This window comes from Oncorhynchus kisutch, unplaced genomic scaffold, assembly GCF_002021735.2.
Source record: "Oncorhynchus kisutch isolate 150728-3 unplaced genomic scaffold, Okis_V2 scaffold3257, whole genome shotgun sequence".
NCBI lineage: Eukaryota > Metazoa > Chordata > Actinopteri > Salmoniformes > Salmonidae > Oncorhynchus > Oncorhynchus kisutch.
The window spans coordinates 322,609-346,816 of record NW_022265202.1 but is presented as its reverse complement, the minus strand read 5'-3'; the positions used below and the strand labels follow the sequence as shown (position 1 = coordinate 346,816).

Below are 24,208 nucleotides of genomic sequence, written 5' to 3'. Positions count from 1 at the left end.
AATGCTAACGGCTAATTTTGAAAATCATATTCAGTTAGCTTAAGATGCTAAAGTAGAAATGTTAATTCCTATTTGTATTTAGTTAGAGATGCTAAGGGAGATGCCATTCCAGTATACAGACGATAGCTATCGATTCTCAGACAGAAGTAGCTAAACCTCTGCCTCCTCTCCTCCTCCTATCCCTCTATCCCCCCCCATCCTCCTCCCTCCCTCCTTCAGTCACCAGCCCAGAGACTGCAATGAGCTCATCTTTCCCCCTTCCCACCCTCCCTCCCTCCCTCGCTTGCTTTCGCTCACTCCCATTCTCCCACTCGCTCTCTCTCATGCTCTCTTTTTTGCTTCCTCAGTACACAAGCCACTCTCCCTATCCTCCTCTCTCCCTCCTCTCCCTCCATCCATCCATCCATCCACTCTCCTCTCCTCCCTCCATCCACTCTCCCTCTCCCCTCTCCCTCTCCCTATCCACTCTCCCTCTCCATCCACTCTCCTTCTCCTCCCTCCATCCACTCTCCTTCTCCTCCCTCCCTCCATCCACTCTCCCTTCTCCTCCATCCATCCACTCTCCTTCTCCTCCCTCCAATCCACTCTCCTTCTCCTCCCTCCATCCACTCTCCTTCTCCTCCCTCCATCCACTCTCCTTCTCCTCCCTCCCTCCATCCACTCTCCTTCTCCTCCCTCCATCCACTCTCCTTCTCCTCCCTCCCTCCATCCACTCTCCTTCTCCTCCCTCCCTCCATCCACTCTCCTTCTCCTCCCTCCCTCCATCCACTCTCCTTCTCCTCCCTCCATCCACTCTCCTTCTCCTCCCTCCCTCCAATCCACTCTCCTTCTCCTCCCTCCCTCCATCCACTCTCCTTCTCCTCCCTCCATCCACTCTCCTTCTCCTCCCTCCATCCACTCTCCTTCTCCTCCCTCCATCCACTCTCCTTCTCCTCCCTCCATCCACTCTCCTTCTCCTCCATCCATCCACTCTCCTTCTCCTCCCTCCATCCACTCTCCTTCTCCTCCCTCCATCCACTCTCCTTCTCCTCCCTCCACCCACTCTCCTTCTCCTCCCTCCATCCACTCTCCTTCTCCTTCCCTCCTCCATCCACTCTCCTTCCTCCCTCCATCCACTCTCCTTCTCCTCCATACATCCACTCTCTTTCTCCTCCATACATCCACTCTCCTTCTCCTCCCTCCCTCCATCCACTCTCCTTCTCCTCCCTCCATCCACTCTCCTTCTCCTCCCTCCATCCACTCTCCTTCTCCTCCCTCCCTCCATCCACTCTCCTTCTCCTCCCTCCCTCCATCTACTCTCCTTCTCCTCCCTCCATCCACTCTCCTTCTCCTCCATCCCTCCATCCACTCTCCTTCTCCTCCCTCCATCTACTCTCCTTCTCCTCCCTCCATCCACTCTCCTTCTCCTCCCTCCCTCCATCCATTCTCCTTCTCCTCCCTCCATCTACTCTCCTTCTCCTCCCTCCATCCACTCTCCTTCTCCTCCCTCCATCCACTCTCCTTCTCCTCCATCCATCCATCCACTCTCCCTCCATCCACTCTCCTTCTCCTCCCTCTATCCACTCTCCTTCTCCTCCATCCATCCATCCACTCTCCTTCTCCTCCCTCCATCCACTCTCCTTCTCCTCCCTCCATCCACTCTCCTTCTCCTCCATCCATCCATCCACTCTCCTTCTCATCTACTCTCCTTCTCCTCCATCCATCCACTCTCCCTCCTCCCTCTCCCTCCTCCCTCTCATCTACTCTCCTTCTCCATCCATCCACTCTCCCTCTCCATCCATTCCCCATTACCCTCGTTCTCTCTCTTCTGCATCTCTCTCACAGTCAATACCTTCATTATCTCTCTTCTGCATCTCTCTCCACAGTCATTACCCTCTCTCTTTCTCTCTCTCTCTCTCTCTCTTCTGCATCTCTCTCACAGTCAATACCCTCTTTCTCTCTCTTCTGCATCTCTCTCACAGTCATTACCCTCTCTCTCTCCTGCATCTCTCTCACAGTCAATACCCTCTTCCTCTCTCTTCTGCATCTCTCTCACAGTCATTACCCTCTCTCTCTTTCTCTTCTGCATCTCTCTCACAGTCATTACCCTCTCTCTCTCTCTCTCTCTCCTGCATCTCTCTCACAGTCAATACCCTCTTCCTCTCTCTTCTGCATCTCTCTCACAGTCATTACCCTCTCTCTCTTTCTCTCTCTCTCTTCTGCATCTCTCTCACAGTCATTACCCTCTCTCTCTCTCTCTCCTGCATCTCTCTCACAGTCAATACCCTCTTTCTCTCTCTTTGCGTCTCTCTCAGAGGTACCTGAAGGGTTAACCAACCCAGTGAAGGGGTTTGGTACCTCAGAGGTACCTGAAGGGTTAACCAACCCTGTGAAGGGATTGGTACCTCAGAGGTACCTTAAGCGTTACCTTGTGTAGTAGAGTTTGGGAAAGGAGAGGGAAGTAATTAAGTGATGTATGTTGGAAGCTTCTGTAGTAGAGAACATTGGAAACAGGACCCTGATCTAGGATCAGTCCTAACACAACACTAACCACAGATATAGGATCAGTCCTAACACAACACTAACCACAGATATAGGATCAGTCCTAACACAACACTAACCACATATATAGGATCAGTCCTAACACAACAGTAACCACAGATCTAGGATCAGTCCTAACACAACACTAACCACAGATATAGGATCAATCCTAACACAACACTAACCACAGATCTAGGATCAACCCTAAAACAACACTAACCACAGATCTAGGATCAGTCCTAACACAACACTAACCACAGATCTAGGATCAACCCTAAAACAACACTAACCACAGATCTAGGATCAATCCTAACAACACTAACCACAGATCTAGAAAATGTCCTAACAACACTAACCACAGATCTAGAATCCGTCCTAACCCAACACTAACCACAGATCTAGAACCAATCCTAACACAACACTAACCACAGATCTAGAATCAGTCCTAACGTTCACAGTAAATGCTGCAGATGCCCCACTCAATCAGAAAATGGGATCAGATTACACTGTATTTAAATACAGATTGAATCCCGGCCTGGGATCAGATTACACTGTTATTTAAATACGGGTTGAATCCCAGGCCTGGGATCAGATGTTATTTAAATACTGATTGAATCCCAGGCCTGGGATCAGATTACACTGTTATTTAAATACGGATTGAATCCCAGGCCTGGGATCAGATTACACTGTTATTTAAATACGGGTTGAATCCCAGGCCTGGGATCAGATGTTATTTAAATACTGATTGAATCCCAGGCCTGGGATCAGATTACACTGTTATTTAAATACGGATTGAATCCCAGGCCTGGGATCAGATTACACTGTTATTTAAATACGGATTGAATCCCAGGCCTGGGATCAGATTACACTGTTATTTAAATACGGGTTGAATCCCAGGCCTGGGATCAGATTACACTGTTATTTAAATACGGGTTGAATCCCAGGCCTGGGATCAGATGTTATTTAAATACTGATTGAATCCCAGGCCTGGGATCAGATTACACTGTTATTTAAATACGGGTTGAATCCCAGGCCTGGGATCAGATTACACTGTTATTTAAATACGGGTTGAATCCCAGGCCTGGGATCAGATGTTATTTAAATACTGATTGAATCCCAGGCCTGGGATCAGATTACACTGTTATTTAAATACGGATTGAATCCAGGCCTGGGATCAGATTACACTGTTATTTTAAATACGGGTTGAATCCCAGGCCTGGGATCAGATGTTATTTAAATACTGATTGAATCCCAGGCCTGGGATCAGATTACACACCAGTTATTTAAATACGGGTTGATCCCAGGCCTGGGATCAGATGTTATTTAAATACGGTTGAATCCCAGGCCTGGGATCAGATGTTATTTAAATACGGGTTGAATCCCAGGCCTGGGATCAGATGTTATTTAAATAGATTCTAGTTTCTACTATTATGGTGGGGAAAATCACTTCTGGGGGAATGTTTGCTTTATGATGTCAGTTTGTTGACCTCTGAATAACATACGTCTGGACAGCTGAAACAAGCACACAATTCTTCAGGAAAAATGTAACTTTCTATTTACGATGTGCTGTCTTGTACGAGAGGCCTTCACAGAAGCCGTTCCTCCCTCGGCCTAATTCAGATAACAAAACATGCCCAGTGTCATCTCGTACACTACACTGGTCTGGCCATGGCTTCCTGCTTCACAGGAAGCTGCTCTTATCCTGAACTCATTTAATGTCCAGCTAAATGTTATTTAGGATTTATTTCAAAGGTTTAAAAAGGAACGATATAACCAGTACTTTTGAGGGGGGGGGGGGGGGGGGGGGGTTTTATAACCGGTTCAGAGCTTTCGTTTGCTGGTCGGAACAGTGGAACAGAACTGAACATAAAACGGTTCTGTTCACACCCAAACGATTGGAAAATAATTTAGGTTCCAAACCCCTGGAAGGATGTTTTCATCAATTACAGCTCAGCCTTCAACACCATAGTGCCCTCTAAGCTGAAACCTTCAACATCATAGTGCCCTCTAAGCTGAGCCTTCAACACCATAGTGCCCTCTAAGCTGAGCCTTCAACATCATAGTGCCCTCTAAGCTCAGCCTTCAACACCATAGTGCCCTCTAAGCTGAGCCTTCAACATCATAGTGCCCTCTAAGCTGAGCCTTCAACACCATAGTGCCCTCTAAGCTGAGCCTTCAAACACATAGTGCCCTCTAAGCTGAGCCTTCAAACACCATAGTGCCCTCTAAGCTCAGCCTTCAACACCATAGTGCCCTCTAAGCTGAGCCTTCAACACCATAGTGCCTCTAAGCTCAGCCTTCAACACCAGTGCCCTCTAAGCTCAGCCTTCAACACCATAGTGCCCTCTAAGCTGAGCCTTCAACACCATAGTGCCCTCTAAGCTCAGCCTTCAACACCATAGTGCCCTCTAAGCTCAGCCTTCAACACCATAGTGCCCTCTAAGCTCAGCCTTCAACACCATAGTGCCCTCTAAGCTCAGCCTTCAACACCATAGTGCCCTCTAGCTCAGCCTTCAACACCATAGTGCCTTTAAGCTCAGCCTTCAACACCATAGTGCCCTCTAAGCTGAGCCTTCAACATCATAGTGCCCTCTAAGCTGAGGGCCCTGGAGGAGTGGTGCCAGGAAATTAACTGGCCCTGTCCCTTAACGCCAAACTAAACGACCGGAGCTGATCAGGGACTACAGGAGACAGCNCTCACGCATCTACACACCAACACACAAACCAACTCACGCATCTCTACACACCAACACAGAAGGAACAAACGCATCTCACACACCAACACCTTGGGGAGAACATGCATGCCGTCTAATTGATCACTCAGTGTAACATGTGTCTTCCCCCGTCCCCCCCCCACCCTCACACACAATCTCATCCATCACTTTTGACAGGGGGGGGGGTAGATGTGGTGACATCATCAGCTGACACACACACACACACACATACGCCCCATATTGGCAGACAACCAGGAGAGCGTGAACAGAAAAGCCCTGATACAACAAGTCCTGAGACATGAAATTACAACAGACACCACAACACACACACATCACACACACAGACACACACACACCACCACACACAGGACCAATACATATGGAACCACCTTGGCTTGTCTTATCATATCAAACATAAAGCCATCTCCAACCACCTAGAGACTGATCATATATATATATACACAGAAAATAATCTACACTGTACAGACTAGACAGAAACCACACACACACACCACACACACACACACACACCACACACAACACACACACACACACACACACACACACACCAACACACACCACACACACACACACACACACACACACACACGTAAAACAGCATAAAAGGCTGTTGTTACCTTGGTAACACATGGTTAGCCAGAGAAGCTCCGAACCTGACCCCCCAAACTCACACACATCCAGCCCAGCATGGTGGCTGCTGCTGGGCTACACTGGGCTCCAGAGGCTGGCTGACTACCGGGATCCTCCACAGGTAGGGCAAAGTAACCAGCACGCAAACGGTTTCAAGTCAGCAGTATCAAAAAGAGTCCTTTTAAACAGAGGAATGAAGAAACAAGCATCCCTTCTTCTCTAAAAAGGACAGATATCGACAGAGAGAGAGAGAGAGAGAGAGAGAGAGAGAGGGAGAGTCCTTGGGTGTAGGTGGGGATGAGAGGGATAGAGCATCTGTGAAGGAGAGAGACAGAGAGAGAGAGAGAGAGAGAAAAAGAGCGAGCGAGAGAGAGAGAAAAAGAGAGAGAGAGAGAGAGAGGAGAGAGAGAGAGGAGAGAGAGAGAGAGAGGAGTGTCTGTGCCGGCTCCCTACAAAATGTGTAAAGCTAGCCGTAGCATAGTGACACCCGATGATGTCATTGAATAAATGCTAATCCTCTATTGATTTATATTGAAATGCTAACGGCTAATTTTGAAAATCATATTCAGTTAGCTTAAGATGCTAAAGTAGAAATGTTAATTCCTATTTGTATTTAGTTAGAGATGTAAGGGATGCCATTCCAGTATACAGAGACGATAGCTATCGATTCTCAGGACAGAAGTAGCTAAACCTCTGCCTCTCTCCTCCTCCTATCCCCCTATCCCCCCCCCCTCCTCCTCCCTCCCTCCCTCCCTCCCTCAGTCAACCAGCCCAGAGACTGCAATGAGCTCATCTTTCCCCCTTCCCCACCCTACCTCCCTCCCTCGCTTGCTTTCGCTCACCTCCCATTCTCCCACTCGCTCTCCTCTCATGCTCTCTTTTTTGCTTCCTCAGTACACAAGCCACTCTCCCTATCCTCCTCTCTCCCTCCTCTCCCTCCATCCATCCATCCACTCTCCCTCTCCTCCCTCCATCCACTCTCCCTCTCCCTCTCCCTATCCACTCTCCCTCTCCCTCTCCCTATCCACTCTCCCTCTCCCTATCCACTCTCCCTCTCCCTATCCACTCTCCCTCTCCATCCACTCTCCTTCTCCTCCCTCCATCCATCCACTCTCCTTCTCCTCCATCCATCCACTCTCCTTCTCCTCCCTCCATCCACTCTCCTTCTCCTCCCTCCATCCACTCTCCTTCTCCTCCCCTCCATCCACTCTCCTTCTCCTCCCTCACCCTCCCTCCCATCTCTCCTTCTCCTCCCTCCCTCCATCCACTCTCCTTCTCCTCCCTCCCTCCATCACTCTCCTTCTCCCTCCCTCCCTCCATCCACTCTCCTTCTCCTCCATCCATCCACTCTCCGTCTCCTCCCTCCCTCCATCCACTCTCCTTCTTCTCCTCCATCCCTCCCTCCATTCCACTCTCCTTCTCCTCCCTCCCTCCCTCCATCCACTCTCCCTTCTCCTCCCTCCCCTCCATCCACTCTCCTTCTCCTCCCTCCATCCACTCTCCTTCTTCCTCCCTCCATCCACTCTCCTTCTCCTCCCTCCATCCACTCTCCTGCTCCTCCCTCCATCCACTCTCCTTCTCCTCCCTCCATCACTCTCCTTCTCCTCCCATCCATCCACTCTCCTTCTCCTCCCTCCCTCCATCCACTCTCCTTCTCCTCCCTCCATCCACTCTCCTTCTCCTCCATACATCCACTCTCTTTCTCCTCCATACATCCACTTCTCCTTCTCCTCCCTCCCTCCATCCACTCTCCTTCTCTCCTCCCTCCATCCACTCTCCTTCTCCTCCCTCCATCCATCCACTCTCCTTCTCCTCCCTCCCTCCATCCACTCTCCTTCTCCTCCCTCCATCACTCTCCTTCTCCTCCCTCCATCCACTCTCCTTCTCCTCCATCCATCCACTCTCCTTCTCCTCCCTCCATCCACTCTCTCCTCCCCTCCCTCCATCCACTCTCCCTTCTCCTCCCTCCATCCACTCTCCTTCTCCTCCATCCCTCCATCCACTCTCCTTCTCTCTCCTCCCTCCATCTACTCTCCTTCTCCTCCCTCCATCCACTCTCCTTCTCCTCCCTCCCTCCCTCCATCCACTCTCCTTCTCCTCCCTCCATCTACTCTCCTTCTCCTCCCTCCATCCACTCTCCTTCTCCTCCCTCCATCCACTCTCCTTCTCCTCCATCCATCCATCCACTCTCCCTCCATCCACTCTCCTTCTCCTCCCTCCATCCACTCTCCTTCTCCTCCATCCATCCATCCACTCTCCTTCTCCTCCCTCCATCCACTCTCCTTCTCCTCCCTCCATCCACTCTCCTTCTCCTCCATCCATCCATCCACTCTCCTTCTCCTCCCTCTCATCTACTCTCCTTCTCCTCCATCCATCCACTCTCCCTCCTCCCTCTCCCTCCTCCCTCTCATCTACTCTCCATCCATTCCCCATTACCCTCGCTCTCTCTCTTCTGCATCTCTCTCACAGTCAATACCCTCATTATCTCTCTTCTGCATCTCTCTCACAGTCATTACCCTCTCTCTTTCTCTCTCTCTCTCTCTCTCTTCTGCATCTCACAGTCAATACCCTCTTTCTCTCTCTTCTGCATCTCTCTCACAGTCATTACCCTCTCTCTCTCCTGCATCTCTCTCACAGTCAATACCCTCTTCCTCTCTCTTCTGCATCTCTCTCACAGTCATTACCCTCTCTCTCTTTCTCTCTCTCTCTCTCTTCTGCATCTCTCTCACAGTCAATACCCTCTTTCTCTCTCTTCTGCATCTCTCTCACAGTCATTACCCTCTCTCTCTCTCTCTCTCTCCTGCATCTCTCTCACAGTCAATACCCTCTTCCTCTCTCTTCTGCATCTCTCTCACAGTCATTACCCTCTCTCTCTTTCTCTCTCTCTCTTCTGCATCTCTCTCACAGTCATTACCCTCTCTCTCTCTCTCTCTCCTACATCTCTCTCACAGTCAATACCCTCTTTCTCTCTCTTTTGCGTCTCTCTCAGAGGTACCTGAAGGGTTAACCAACCCAGTGAAGGGGTTTGGTACCTCAGAGGTACCTGAAGGTTAACCAACCCTGTGAAGGGGATTGGTACCTCAGAGGTACCTTAAGCGTTACCTTGTGTAGTAGAGTTTGGGAAAGGAGAAGGGAGTAATTAAGTGATGTATGTTGGAAGCTTCTGTAGTAGAGAACATTGGAAACAGGACCCTGATCTAGGATCAGTCCTAACACAACACTAACCACAGATATAGGATCAGTCCTAACACAACAGTAACCACAGATCTAGGATCAGTCCTAACACAACACTAACCACAGATCTAGGATCAATCCTAACACAACACTAACCACAGATATAGGATCAGTCCTAACACAACAGTAACCACAGATCTAGGATCAGTCCTAACACAACACTAACCACAGATCTAGGATCAATCCTAACACAACACTAACCACAGATCTAGGATCAATCCTAACACAACACTAACCACAGATATAGGATCAGTCCTAACACAACAGTAACCACAGATCTAGGATCAGTCCTAACACAACACTAACCACAGATCTAGAATCAGTCCTAATACAACACTAACCACAGATCTAGAATCAGTCCTAACAACACTAACCACAGATCTAGAAAATGTCCTAACAACACTAACCACAGATCTAGAATCAACCTAACACAACACTAACCACAGATCTAGGATCAATCCTAACACAACACTAACCACAGATCTAGGATCAACCCTAAAACAACACTAACCACAGATCTAGGATCAGTCCTAACACAACACTAACCACAGATCTAGGATCAACCCTAAAACAACACTAACCACAGATCTAGGATCAATCCTAACAACACTAACCACAGATCTAGAAAATGTCCTAACAACAGTAACCACAGATCTAGAATCCGTCCTAACACAACACTAACCACAGATCTAGAATCAGTCCTAACGTTCACAGTAAATGCTGCAGATGCCCCACTCAATCAGAAAATGGGATCAGATTACACTGTTATTTAAATACTGATTGAATCCCAGGCCTGGGATCAGATGTTATTTAAATACGGGTTGAATCCCAGGCCTGGGATCAGATGTTATTTAAATACGGGTTGAATCCCAGGCCTGGGATCAGATTACACTGTTATTTAAATACGGATTGAATCCCAGGCCTGGGATCAGATTACACTGTTATTTAAATACGGGTTGAATCCCAGGCCTGGGATCAGATGTTATTTAAATACTGATTGAATCCCAGGCCTGGGATCAGATTACACTGTTATTTAAATACGGGTTGAATCCCAGGCCTGGGATCAGATGTTATTTAAATACTGATTGAATCCCAGGCCTGGGATCAGATTACACTGTTATTTAAATACGGATTGAATCCCAGGCCTGGGATCAGATTACACTGTTATTTAAATACGGGTTGAATCCCAGGCCTGGGATCAGATGTTATTTAAATACGGGTTGAATCCCAGGCCTGGGATCAGATTACACTGTTATTTAAATACGGGTTGAATCCCAGGCCTGGGATCAGATGTTATTTAAATACGGGTTGAATCCCAGGCCTGGGATCAGATGTTATTTAAATACGGAGTTCTACTATTATGGTGGGAAAATCACTTCTGGGGGGAATGTTTGCTTTATGATGTCAGTTTGTTGACCTCTGAATAACATACGTCTGGACAGCTGAAACAAGCACACAATTCTTCAGGAAAAATGTAACTTTCTATTTTACGATGTGCTGTCTTGTACGAGAGGCCTTCACAGAAGCCGTTCCTCCCTCGGCCTAATTCAGATAACAACAACATGCCCAGTGTCATCTCGTACACTACACTGGTCTGGCCATGGCTTTCCTGCTTCACAGGAAGCAGCTCTATCCTGAACTCATTTAATGTCCAGCTAAATGTTATTTAGGATTTATTTCAAAGGTTTAAAAAGGAACGATATAAACCAGTACTTTTGAGGGGGGGGGGGGGGGTGGGGGGGGTTATAACCGGTTCAGAGCTTTATTTTGCTGATCGGAACAGTGGAACAGAACTGAACATAAAACGGTTCTGTTCACAACCAAACGATTGGAAAATAATTTAGGTTCCAAACCCCTGGAAGGAATGTTTTTCATCAATTACAGCTCAGCCTTCAACACCATAGTGCCCTCTAAGCTGAGCCTTCAACATCATAGTGCCCTCTAAGCTGAGCCTTCAACACCATAGTGCCCTCTAAGCTGAGCCTTCAACACCATAGTGCCCTCTAAGCTGAGCCTTCAACACCATAGAGCCCTCTAAGCTGAGCCTTCAACACCATAGTGCCCTCTAAGCTGAGCCTTCAACACCATAGTGCCCTCTAAGCTGAGCCTTCAACACCATAGTGCCCTCTAAGCTGAGCCTTCAACACCATAGTGCCCTCTAAGCTGAGCCTTCAACACCATAGTGCCCTCTAAGCTCAGCCTTCAACACCATAGTGCCCTCTAAGCTGAGCCTTCAACACCATAGTGCCCTCTAAGCTCAGCCTTCAACACCATAGTGCCCTCTAAGCTCAGTCTTCAACACCATAGTGCCCTCTAAGCTGAGCCTTCAACACCATAGTGCCCTCTAAGCTGAGCCTTCAACACCATAGTGCCCTCTAAGCTGAGCCTTCAACACCATAGTGCCCTCTAAGCTGAGCCTTCAACACCATAGTGCCCTCTAAGCTCAGCCTTCAACACCATAGTGCCCTCTAAGCTCAGCCTTCAACACCATAGTGCCCTCTAAGCTGAGCCTTCAACACCATAGTGCCCTCTAAGCTGAGTCTTCAACACCATAGTGCCCTCTAAGCTGAGCCTTCAACACCATAGTGCCCTCTAAGCTGAGCCTTCAACACCATAGTGCCCTCTAAGCTGAGCCTTCAACATCATAGTGCCCTCTAAGCTGAGCCTTCAACATCATAGTGCCCTCTAAGCTGAGCCTTCAACATCATAGTGCCCTCTAAGCTGAGCCTTCAACATCATAGTGCCCTCTAAGCTCAGCCTTCAACACCATAGTGCCCTCTAAACTCAGCCTTCAACACCATAGTGCCCTCTAAACTCAGCCTTCAACATCATAGTGCCCTCTAAGCTGAGCCTTCAACATCATAGTGCCCTCTAAGCTGAGCCTTCAACATCATAGGGCCCTCTAAGCTCAGCCTTCAACACCATAGTGCCCTCTAAGCTGAGCCTTCAACATCATAGTGCCCTCTAAGCTCAGCCTTCAACACCATAGTGCCCTCTAAGCTCAGCCTTCAACACCATAGTGCCCTCTAAGCTCAGCCTTCAACACCATAGTGCCCTCTAAGCTGAGCCTTCAACACCATAGTGCCCTCTAAGCTGAGCCTTCAACATCATAGGGCCCTCTAAGCTCAGCCTTCAACACCATAGTGCCCTCTAAGCTCAGCCTTCAACATCATAGTGCCCTCTAAGCTCAGCCTTCAACACCATAGTGCCCTCTAAGCTCAGCCTTCAACACCATAGTGCCCTCTAAGCTCAGCCTTCAACACCATAGTGCCCTCTAAGCTGAGCCTTCAACACCATAGTGCCCTCTAAGCTGAGCCTTCAACACCATAGTGCCCTCTAAGCTGAGGGCCCTGGAGGAGTGGTGCCAGGAAATTAACCTGTCCCTTAACGTCAACTAAACGACGGAGCTGATCAGGGACTACAGGAGACAGCAGAGACAGCAGAGACAGACAGAGACAGACAGAGACAGCAGGGACTACAGGAGACAGCAGAGACAGCAGAGACAGCAGAGACCGCAGAGACCGCAGAGACAGCTCGGCCCCGTCCACATCGACGGCAGTGGAGAGGGTCAAAGGCCTTAAGTTCCTCTGCGTCCACATCACTGAGGACCTGAAATGGTCCCCCCACACTGACAGCGTGGTGAAGAAGGCACAACAGCACCTCTTCAACCTCATTTGGCTTGGCACCTAAGACCCTCACAAACGTTTACAGATGCACAATGGAGAGCATCCTGTCGGGCTGTATCACCGCCTGGTACGGCAACTGCGCCGCCCACAACCGCAGGGCTCTCCAGAGGGTGGTGCGGTCTGCCCAACGCATCACCGGGGGCAAACTACCTGCCCTCCAGGACACATACAGCACGTAATTTAAACAGTAAATTAATTTAAATTAAACAAAATTACTTATTTACTCTTCTAGTTACTTTGGTAACCAGTTTTCAAGGACCTCAGCCACCCGAGACCTGGCCTGTTCAACCCAATACCACTGTCACTAACCGACTACCACCCGGTACTCTACCCTGAACCTTAGAGACTGCTGCCCTATGTACATAGAGTCACTGAACACTGGTATATACTGTATTCTAGTCATGGTTCATCCTATATAACTACTGTCTATACACACCATCCTATATACCTACTGCTGTACACACCATCCTATATACCTACTGCTGTACACACCATCATATATAACTACTGTTGTACACACCATCCTATATAACTACTGTCTATACACACCATCCATTCACACCATCCATACACACCATCCATTCACACCATCTATACACACACCATCCATACACACCATCTATACATAACATCTATACACACCTCCTATACACACCATCCATACACACCATCCACACACCATCTATACACACCATCCATACACACCATCCATATACACCATCTATACACACCATCCTATATACACCATCTATACACACCATCCATACACACACCATCTATACACACCATCCATACACACCATCTATACACACCATCCATACACACACCATCTATACACACCATCTATACACACCATCCTATATACACCATCTATTCACACCATCCATACACACCATCTATACACACACCATCCATACACACCATCTATACACACCATCCTATATACACCATCTATACACACCACCCATACACACACCATCTATACACACCATCTATACACACCATCCATACACACACCATCTATACACACCATCTATACACACCATCCTATATACACCATCTATTCACACCATCCATACACACCATCTATACACACACCATCTATACACACACCATCTATACACACACCATCTATACACACACCATCCACACACACCATCTATACACACACCATCTATACACACACCATCTATACACACCATCTATACACACACCATCTATACACACACACACCATCTATACACACCATCCATACACACCATCTACACACACACCATCCATACACACCATCCATACACACCATCTACACACACCATCCATACACACCATCTATACACTGAGTGTACAAACATGAACAAGAACTAATATTGAGTTGCCTTCAGAACTGCCTCCCTGCATTCCACAGGGATCCTGGCCCATGTTGACTCTGATGGTTCCCACAGTGGAGTCCAGTTGTCTGGATGTCCTTTTGGGTGTTTGACTATTCTTGATAAACACAGGAAACTGTTGTGCGTGGGAAAACCCAGCAGAGTTTCAGTTCTTGACACAAACGGGTGCACTTGGCACCTACTTATACAATACCCCGTTTAAAGGCACTAATATTTTCTCTTGCTCATTCACCCTCTGAATGGCAACACATACACAATCCATGTCTCAATTGTCTCAAGGCTTAAAAATCCTTCTTTAACCCCGTCTCCTCCCCTAAAATCTGTCGTTCTGCCCCTGAACAGGCAGTTAACCCACTGTTTCTAGGCCGTCATTGAAAATAAGAATTTGTTCTTAACTGACTTGCTTAGTTAAATAAAGGTTAAAAAATATATATAATCTTTAACCTGTCTCCTCCCCTTCATCTTTAACCAGGTCTCCTCCCCTTCATCTTTAACCAGGTCTCCTCCCCTTCCTCTTTAACCAGGTCTCCTCCCCTTCATCTTTAACCAGGTCTCCTCCCCTTCATCTTTAACCAGGTCTCCTCCCCTTCATCTTTAACCAGGTCTCCTCCCCTTCATCTTTAACCAGGTCTCCTCCCCTTCATCTTTAACCAGGTCTCCTCCCCTTCATCTTTAACCAGGTCTCCTCCCCTTCATCTTTAACCAGGTCTCCTCCCCTTCATCTTTAACCAGGTCGCCTCCCCTTCATCTTTAACCAGGTCTCCTCCCCTTCATCTTTAACCAGGTCTCCTCCCCTTCATCTTTAACCAGGTCTCCTCCCCTTCATCTTTAACCAGGTCTCCTCCCCTTCATCTTTAACCAGGTCTCCTCCCCTTCATCTTTAACCAGGTCTCCTCCCCTTCATCTTTAACCAGGTCTCCTCCCCTTCATCTTTAACCAGGTCTCCTCCCCTTCATCTTTAACCAGGTCTCCTCCCCTTCATCTTTAACCAGGTCTCCTCCCCTTCATCTTTAACCTGTCCTGTTCCTGATGTTTTGTACAATCGATGTATATTTAAGCAACGTAGGCCAGAGGAGGTGTGGAATATGTCTGTTCTCAGACACAACGCATCAGAGAGACTACAGCCTGGATACCAGCCCTTAGCCGTGTGCAGAGAGACTACAGCCTGGATACCAGCCCATAGCCGTGTGCAGAGAGACTACAGCCTGGATACCAGCCCTTAGCCGTGTGCAGAGAGACTACAGCCTGGATACCAGCCCTAGGCCGTGTGGTATATTGCTCATTTACACACAAAACCCCGATGAGCCTTATTGCTCATTATTAACAGGTTACCAATGTAATTACACCAGTAAACAAGTCCTTTAGTTTCATACCCATGTTATATTGTCTGATATACCACAGGGTTTCAGCCAATCAGTATCCAGGACCAAAAACGACCCGGATTATAAATATATTTATATATATTTTTTTTTTGATACTGACGTTTCTCGTTCTGATATTTCTTAATTTCCTGGATTATGTGTGTAGCTAGATATTACTACACTGTTGTATAGCTAGATATTACTACACTGTTGTATAGCTAGATGTTACTACACTGTTGTGTAGCTAGATATTACTACACTGTTGTGTAGCTAGATATTACTACACTGTTGTATAGCTAGATATTACTACACTGTTGTGTAGCTAGATATTACTACACTGTTGTGTAGCTAGATATTACTACACTGTTGTGTAGCTAGATATTACTACACTGTTGTGTAGCTAGATATTACTACACTGGTGTGTAGCTAGATATTACTACACTGTTGTATAGCTAGATGTTACTACACTGTTGTACAGCTAGATGTTACTACACTGTTGTACAGCTAGATATTACTACACTGTTGTATAGCTAGATATTACTACACTGTTGTGTAGCTAGATATTACTACACTGTTGTGTAGCTAGATATTACTACACTGTTGTGTAGCTAGATATTACTACACTGTTGTATAGCTAGATATTACTACACTGTTGTATAGCTAAAGCAAGCATTTCGCTGAACCTGCGATAACATCTGCTGATCTGTGTGTACGCATACAATAAAACATTGATTTGGATAGAAGTTTCCTCTAGCAGGCACAGATCTGGGATCAGTTTATCCTCACCAGAGTCTTTGATTTGGGTAGAAGTTTCCTCTAGCAGGCACAGATCTGGGATCAGTTTATCCTCACCAGAATCTTTGATTTGGGTAGAAGTTTCCTCTAGCAGGCACAGATCTAGGATCAGTTTATCCTCACCAGAATCTATGTTCAGTTTTCCTGACAAAGAAGGCAGATTTTTTTTTTATGTCCTGTTGCTAGGATACCAATGTCCACCCAGTGAGTAATGGGATGTCTACGTAATACACCGAGTCATGTAGGAGATGCATCTCTATAATGTTTATATAGATAACTGGGATTAATGATGTGGTTTACTGCAAACCAGAACCATGCTGGTCAGATAGGAGTTAATAAACTGGGTTAAGGAGTATCAGGGGCTGGTATAGAGGGGAGGGGTGGTATATAGGGGTGGTATATAGGGGTGGTATAGAGGGGAGGGTGGTATATAGGGGTGGTAAATAGGGGTGGTATAGAGGGGTGGTATAGAGGGGTGGTATAGAGGGATGGTCTAGAGGGGTGGTATAGAGGGGTGGTCTAGAGGGCTGGTATAGAGGGGTGGTATAGAGGGCTGGTATAGAGGGGAGGTATAGAGGGGAGGTATAGAGGGGTGGTATAGAGGGGTGGTATAGGTATAGAGGGGTGGTATAGAGGGATGGTATAGAGGGGTGGTATAGAGGGGTGGTATAGAAGGGTGGTATAGAGGGATGGTATAAAGGGGTGGTATAGAGGGGTGGTATAGAGGGGAGGTATAGAGGGATGGTATAGAGGGGTGGTATAGAGGGGTGGTATAGGGGGGTGGTATAGGGGGATGGTCTAGAGGGGTGGTATAGAGGGGTGGTATAGGGGGATGGTCTAGAGGGGTGGTATAGAGGGATGGTACAGAGGGGTGGTATAGAGGGTGGTATAGAGGGCTGGTATAGAGGGCTGGTATAGAGGGGTGGTATAGAGGGGTGGTATATAGGGGTGGTATAGAGGGGTAGTATAGAGGGGTGGTATAGAGGGGTGGTATAGAGGGGAGGGGTGGTATAGAGGGGTGGTATAGAGGGATGGTATAGAGGGATGGTATAGAGGGATGGTATAGGTATAGAGGGGTGGTATAGAGGGGTGGTATAGAGGGATGGTATAGAGGGGTGGTATAGAGGGGAGGGGTGGTATAGAGGGGTGGTATAGAGGGATGGTATAGAGGGGTGGTATAGAGGGGTGGTATAGAGGGGTGGTATAGAGGGATGGTATAGAGGGATGGTATAGAGGGCTGGTATAGAGGGGTGGTATAGAGGGCTGGTATAGAGGGGTGGTATAGAGGGCTGGTATAGAGGGGTGGTATAGAGGGGTGGTATAGAGGGCTGGTATAGAGGGGTGGTATAGAGGGGTGGTATAGAGGGGTGGTATAGAGGGGTGGTATAGGTATAGAGGGGTGGTATAGAGGGGTGGTATAGAGGGATGGTATAGAGGGGTGGTATAGAGGGGTGGTATAGAGGGATGTTTGTAGGCCTGTCTTTAGGTCTGTTTGTAGGCCTGTTTGTAGGCCTGTTTGTAGGTCTGTTTGTAGGCCTGTCTGTAGGCCTGTCTGTAGGCCTGTCTTTAGGTCTGTTTGTAGGCCTGTCTGTAGGCCTGTCTGTAGGCCTGTCTGTAGGCCTGTCTGTAGGCCTGTCTTTAGGTCTGTTTGTAGGCCTGTCTGTAGGCCTGTCTGTAGGCCTGTCTTTAGGTCTGTTTGTAGGCCTGTTTGTAGGCCTGTCTGTAGGCCTGTTTGTAGGCCTGTTTGTAGGCCTGTTTGTAGGCCTGTTTGTAGGCCTGTATGTAGGCCTGTTTGTAGGCCTGTTTGTAGGCCTGTCTTTAGGTCTGTTTGTAGGTCTGTCTGTAGGCCTGTTTGTAGGCCTGTTTGTAGGCCTGTCTTTAGGTCTGTTCAGTGAGGATGGTGAGAGAGTGAGAAGCTGGTCTGACTGGTTCTTCTGTTAGCTCCAGTTCAGGAGGAAATGAAGATGCCAAAAAAAGATTTTCAGAGGAGAGGAAGACACACACACACACACACACACACACACACACACACACACACACACACACACACACACACACACACACACACACACACACACACACACACACACACACACACACACACACACACACACACACACACACACACACAGATTCAAAACACACACACTCACAGATTCAAACACACACACACACACAAACACATGCGCAAACACACACACAAGAGGGCAAACACACACACACACACGCAGGCACACACACACATGCAGGCACACACACGCAGGCACCACACACACACTCACACACACATGCTGACTCAAAAGAGGAAGACAGACCAACATTTCTCAACAGTGGGTTGATCAACAATATTAACTTGTAGTTTCATACCAACTGCCAACAGAAAAGACTAATGCATTATTACTGGTTGTAATAACTGGGTTATTATATATACTTATCACAGTAAGATATAATACTATCCCTTATAATCATTCATCAACTACAGATCTAGGATCAGCTGACCTACAGATCTAGGATCAGCTTCCCCCCCAATACTAACCTGAACTACAGCTCTAGGATCAGCATCCCCTCCCCCCAATACTAACCTGAACTACAGATCTAGGATCAGCATCCCCTCCCCCCAATACTAACCTGAACTACAGATCTAGGATCAGCATCCCCTCCCCCCAACACTAACCTGAACTACAGATCTAGGATCAGCATCCCCTCCCCCCAACACTAACCTGAACTACAGATCTAGGATCAGCTGAACTACAGATCTAGGATCAGCATCCCCCCCAACACTAACCTGAACTACAGATCTAGGATCAGCATCCCCTCCCCCCAATACTAACCTGAACTACAGCTCTAGGATCAGCATCCCCTCCCCCCAACACTAACCTGAACTACAGATCTAGGATCAGCTGAACTACAGATCTAGGATCAGCATCCCCCCCAATACTAACCTGAACTACAGCTCTAGGATCAGCATCCCCTCCCCCCAACACTAACCTGAACTACAGATCTAGGATCAGCTGAACTACAGATCTAGGATCAGCATCCCCTCCCCCCAACACTAACCTGAACCATTAGAGGACAGAACATAAAACTGACCTTAGATCAGTGTATCTAGGAGCTACTCCCCACTTCCAGCGATGACCTGCGTCCCAAAATGGGACCCTGCTATTCCTCTATATAGTGCACTACTTTTGAACAGATCACAGGATCCTATGGAACCAGGTTAAAAGTAGTGCACTATATAGGGAATAGGGTGCCAAAGTAGTGCACTATATAGGGAATAGGGTGCCAAAGTAGTGCACTATATAGGGAATAGTGTGCCAAAGTAGTGCACTATATAGGGAATAGAGTGACATAGTAGTGCACTATATAGGGAATAGAGTGCCAAAGTAGGGCACTATAAAGCGATTAGGGTGCCAAAGTAGTGCACTATATAGGGATTAGGGTGCACTATTCCCTATATAGTGCACTACTTTGGCACCCTATTCCCTATATAGTGCACTACTTTGGCACCCTATTCCCTATATAGTGCACTACTTTGGCACCCTATTCCCTATATAGTGCACTACTTTGGCACCCTATTCCCTATATAGTGCACTACTTTGGCACCCTATTCCCTATATAGTGCACTACTTTGGCACCCTATTCTCTATATAGTGCCCTACTTTGGCACCCTATTCCCTATATAGTGCACTACTTTGGCACCCTATTCCCTATATAGTGCACTACATTGGCACCCTATTCCCTATATAGTGCACTACTTTGGCACCCTATTCCCTATATAGTGCACTACTTTGGCACCCTATTCCCTATATAGTGCACTACATTGGCACCCTATTCCCTTTATAGTGCACTACGTTGGCACCCTATTTCCTTAGGATGCAGGCACAGTGCTGAGTGTCAGTGAGGCTAAGCACATGTAATGTCCTCTAGGCCTACTAGGGTGCTGGTTAAACACCTACGTAGGGATGGGACTCATCTAGAGTGCTGTTTAAACGTGTAGGGATGGGTCCCAAACGGCTCTTCGTTCTTAAAGCTTACTATCTCCAATGTAAAGCCTAAAAGCTAGGCTACCATTATGTCAGATCGAGAAATGCGCATTGAAATACATTTTTAGCTGGCCAAATAATCAGATGGTCTGTACTGAAAATATCAGCGTGGACCAGATTGATTAACTCTCCACACTATTTAATGTTCCTGCACAGGGGATTCACCCTCGTCAGAGAATCATTTTGTAATGTATTTGCAGAAACACTTTCACGACTCATCACTAGCCATTATAGCAAGGCAGGGTCTGCTGACATGGTCTCTGGTTCAGGCTCTACTTGTTCCTCCAACTAAATCACGACCTAAACCGGACCTCGATAGAGTAACGAGTGTAGTCCTACACTTAATAAGCAGGGGAGAGCGTTTGCTGTCATTTAGAGAAACGTTTAAAGAGGGGCCACTGTGTAGAGACAACACACTAGACAACTGTAGGTCCAGCTCCTTCCCGAATGGGAAAGCTTTTCTGTACCTGATGGCTTTCAAAAGTACAACAACTTTTTACAGATAGGCCTACGGTAGGCTTTCTGATGTCAAGTGCTTTCCCTCAACTTTATCAATGCGCGCAAAATCATCTATAGACAATCAACGCGCATCAAATGACCAAATCTCTCTGCAACTGCGTCAATCACCCGACAATTTACCACGGAAACCTCAACCTCAAATCTACAAGCAAAACAACAAACACAACATTATACTGTTGCATTAGATGACAAATAATTACTCTTACCTTTTTAGCAAAGGACACTTGTTCTGTAAAACTTTTCTTGCGCAGAAATCAAACTATTTCTCCTGCGTCTCGATCTCTCGCTCTCACTTTCTCTGAGCAGGAAATAAACGTATACACCAATAAGATCGGTACACACGAAATGACACCAGTCTTTTTTAACATCCGTTACTTGGTTAATGATGTCTTCTGTAGCTGTACACGTCTTTCCCCGGTTAAAGAAAAGCCTGTGGGGTCTTTGTTCAACCTGGTCTCAGAGCATTTCCTGTTGTTCTTTACGCAAAACCCGAGATACTCTCTTTTGTATGATATGTTATGTTTTGTATGCTATGTATTATTTTGGGGATGTCCATCACCCATTTAGTATGATATTTTAACGAATTACAATTTGCATTATATGTAACAAATTTGAAAAACGTACAATATGTTACGAAAATTGCAAAACACTTCTGATAGTTTACGAATTGCAATTTCTATTATGTTACACATTTGCTAAACGTACAATATGTTACGAATTGCAAAACTTAGGTAACGAAGCTGCAAAAAACCTATGATATGTTCCGAATTGTAGTTAGATGGCTAACGTTAGCTAGGCTAGTGATTAAGGTTAGGGTTAGGTGAAGGGTTAGCTAGGCTAGTGTTTAAGGTTAGGGTTAGGTGAAGGGTTAGCTAGGCTAGTGATTAAGGTTAGGGTTAGGTGAAGGGTTAGTTAAAAGGGTCAATGTTAGGGTTAGGTGAAGGGTTAGCTAGGCTAGTGATTAAGGTTAGGGTTAGGTGAAGGGTTAGCTAGGCTAGTGATTAAGGTTAGGGTTAGGTGAAGGGTTAGTTAAAAGGGTCAATGTTAGGGTTAGGTGAAGGGTTAGCTAGGCTAGTGATTAAGGTTAGGGTTAGGTGAAGGGTTAGCTAGGCTAGTGATTAAGGTTAGGGTTAGGTGAAGGGTTAGTTAAAAGGGTCAAGGTTAGGGTTAGGTGAAGGGTTAGCTAGGCTAGGGTTTAAGGTTAGGGTTAGGTGAAGGGTTAGCTAGGCTAGGGTTTAAGGTTAGGGTTAGGTGAAGGGTTAGTTAAAAGGGTCAAGGTTAGGTTTAGGTGAAGGGTTAGTTAAAAGGGTCAAGGTTAGGGTTAGGTGAAGGGTTAGCTAGGCTAGTGTTTAAGGTTAGGGTTAGGTGAAGGGTTAGTTAAAAGGGTCAAGGTTAGGGTTAGGTGAAGGGTTAGCTAGGCTAGTGTTTAAGGTTAGGGTTAGGTGAAGGGTTAGTTAAAAGGGTCAATGTTAGGGTTAGGTGAAGGGTTAGCTAGGCTAGGGTTTAAGGTTAGGGTTAGGTGAAGGGTTAGCTAGGCTAGGGTTTAAGGTTAGGGTTAGGTGAAGGGTTAGTTAAAAGGGTCAAGGTTAGGTTTAGGGGAAGGGTTAGTTAAAAGGGTCAAGGTTAGGGTTAGGTGAAGGGTTAGCTAGGCTAGTGTTTAAGGTTAGGGTTAGGTGAAGGGTTAGTTAAAAGGGTCAATGTTAGGTTTAGGGGAAGGGTTAGTTAAAAGGGTCAAGGTTAGGGTTAGGTGAAGGGTTAGCTAGGCTAGTGTTTAAGGTTAGGGTTAGGTGAAGGGTTAGTTAAAAGGGTCAAGGTTAGGGTTAGGTGAAGGGTTAGCTAGGCTAGGGTTTAAGGTTAGGGTTAGGTGAAGGGTTAGCTAGGCTAGGGTTTAAGGTTAGGGTTAGGTGAAGGGTTAGTTAAAAGGGTCAAGGTTAGGTTTAGGGGAAGGGTTAGTTAAAAGGGTCAAGGTTAGGGTTAGGTGAAGGGTTAGTTAAAAGGGTCAAGGTTAGGGTTAGGTGAAGGGTTAGCTAGGCTAGGGTTTAAGGTTAGGGTTAGGTGAAGGGTTAGCTAGGCTAGGGTTTAAGGTTAGGGTTAGGTGAAGGGTTAGTTAAAAGGGTCAAGGTTAGGTTTAGGTGAAGGGTTAGTTAAAAGGGTCAAGGTTAGGGTTAGGTGAAGGGTTAGCTAGGCTAGTGTTTAAGGTTAGGGTTAGGTGAAGGGTTAGTTAAAAGGGTCAAGGTTAGGGTTAGGTGAAGGGTTAGCTAGGCTAGTGTTTAAGGTTAGGGTTAGGTGAAGGGTTAGTTAAAAGGGTCAAGGTTAGGGTTAGGTGAAGGGTTAGCTAGGCTAGTGTTTAAGGTTAGGGTTAGGTGAAGGGTTAGTTAAAAGGGTCAAGGTTAGGGTTAGGTGAAGGGTTAGCTAGGCTAGGGTTTAAGGTTAGGGTTAGGTGAAGGGTTAGCTAGGCTAGGGTTTAAGGTTAGGGTTAGGTGAAGGGTTAGTTAAAAGGGTCAAGGTTAGGTTTAGGGGAAGGGTTAGTTAAAAGGGTCAAGGTTAGGGTTAGGTGAAGGGTTAGCTAGGCTAGTGTTTAAGGTTAGGGTTAGGTGAAGGGTTAGTTAAAAGGGTCAAGGTTAGGGTTAGGTGAAGGGTTAGCTAGGCTAGGGTTTAAGGTTAGGGTTAGGTGAAGGGTTAGCTAGGCTAGGGTTTAAGGTTAGGGTTAGGTGAAGGGTTAGTTAAAAGGGTCAAGGTTAGGTTTAGGGGAAGGGTTAGTTAAAAGGGTCAAGGTTAGGGTTAGGTGAAGGGTTAGCTAGGCTAGTGTTTAAGGTTAGGGTTAGGTGAAGGGTTAGTTAAAAGGGTCAAGGTTAGGTTTAGGGGAAGGGTTAGTTAAAAGGGTCAAGGTTAGGGTTAGGTGAAGGGTTAGCTAGGCTAGTGTTTAAGGTTAGGGTTAGGTGAAGGGTTAGTTAAAAGGGTCAAGGTTAGGGTTAGGTGAAGGGTTAGCTAGGCTAGGGTTTAAGGTTAGGGTTAGGTGAAGGGTTAGCTAGGCTAGGGTTTAAGGTTAGGGTTAGGTGAAGGGTTAGTTAAAAGGGTCAAGGTTAGGTTTAGGGGAAGGGTTAGTTAAAAGGGTCAAGGTTAGGGTTAGGTGAAGGGTTAGTTAAAAGGGTCAAGGTTAGGTGAAGGGTTAGCTAGGCTAGGGTTTAAGGTTAGGGTTAGGTGAAGGGTTAGTTAAAAGGGTCAATGTTAGGTTTAGGGGAAGGGTTAGTTAAAAGGGTCAAGGTTAGGGTTAGGTGAAGGGTTAGCTAGGCTAGT

At 46.8% G+C, this 24,208-nt stretch overlaps 1 protein-coding gene across 3 annotated transcripts in view; it reads right to left on the bottom strand.

Moving 5' to 3' along the window:
- LOC116352761 (rho GDP-dissociation inhibitor 2) overlaps window positions 1–21,402 on the bottom strand; it is a 60,884-nt gene extending 39,482 nt beyond the window's left edge. The window contains exon 1 of one of the 3 annotated variants that reach the window (XM_031820347.1): window positions 21,118–21,402. The gene's annotated coding sequence lies outside the window, so the exon portion shown is untranslated. Of the gene's footprint in view, window positions 158–16,340; window positions 16,489–21,117 lie in introns of those variants that run through there. The other 2 variants (XM_031820348.1, XM_031820346.1) reach the window with 2 other exon arrangements.
- Between the last annotated feature and the right edge of the window lie 2,806 nt (window positions 21,403–24,208).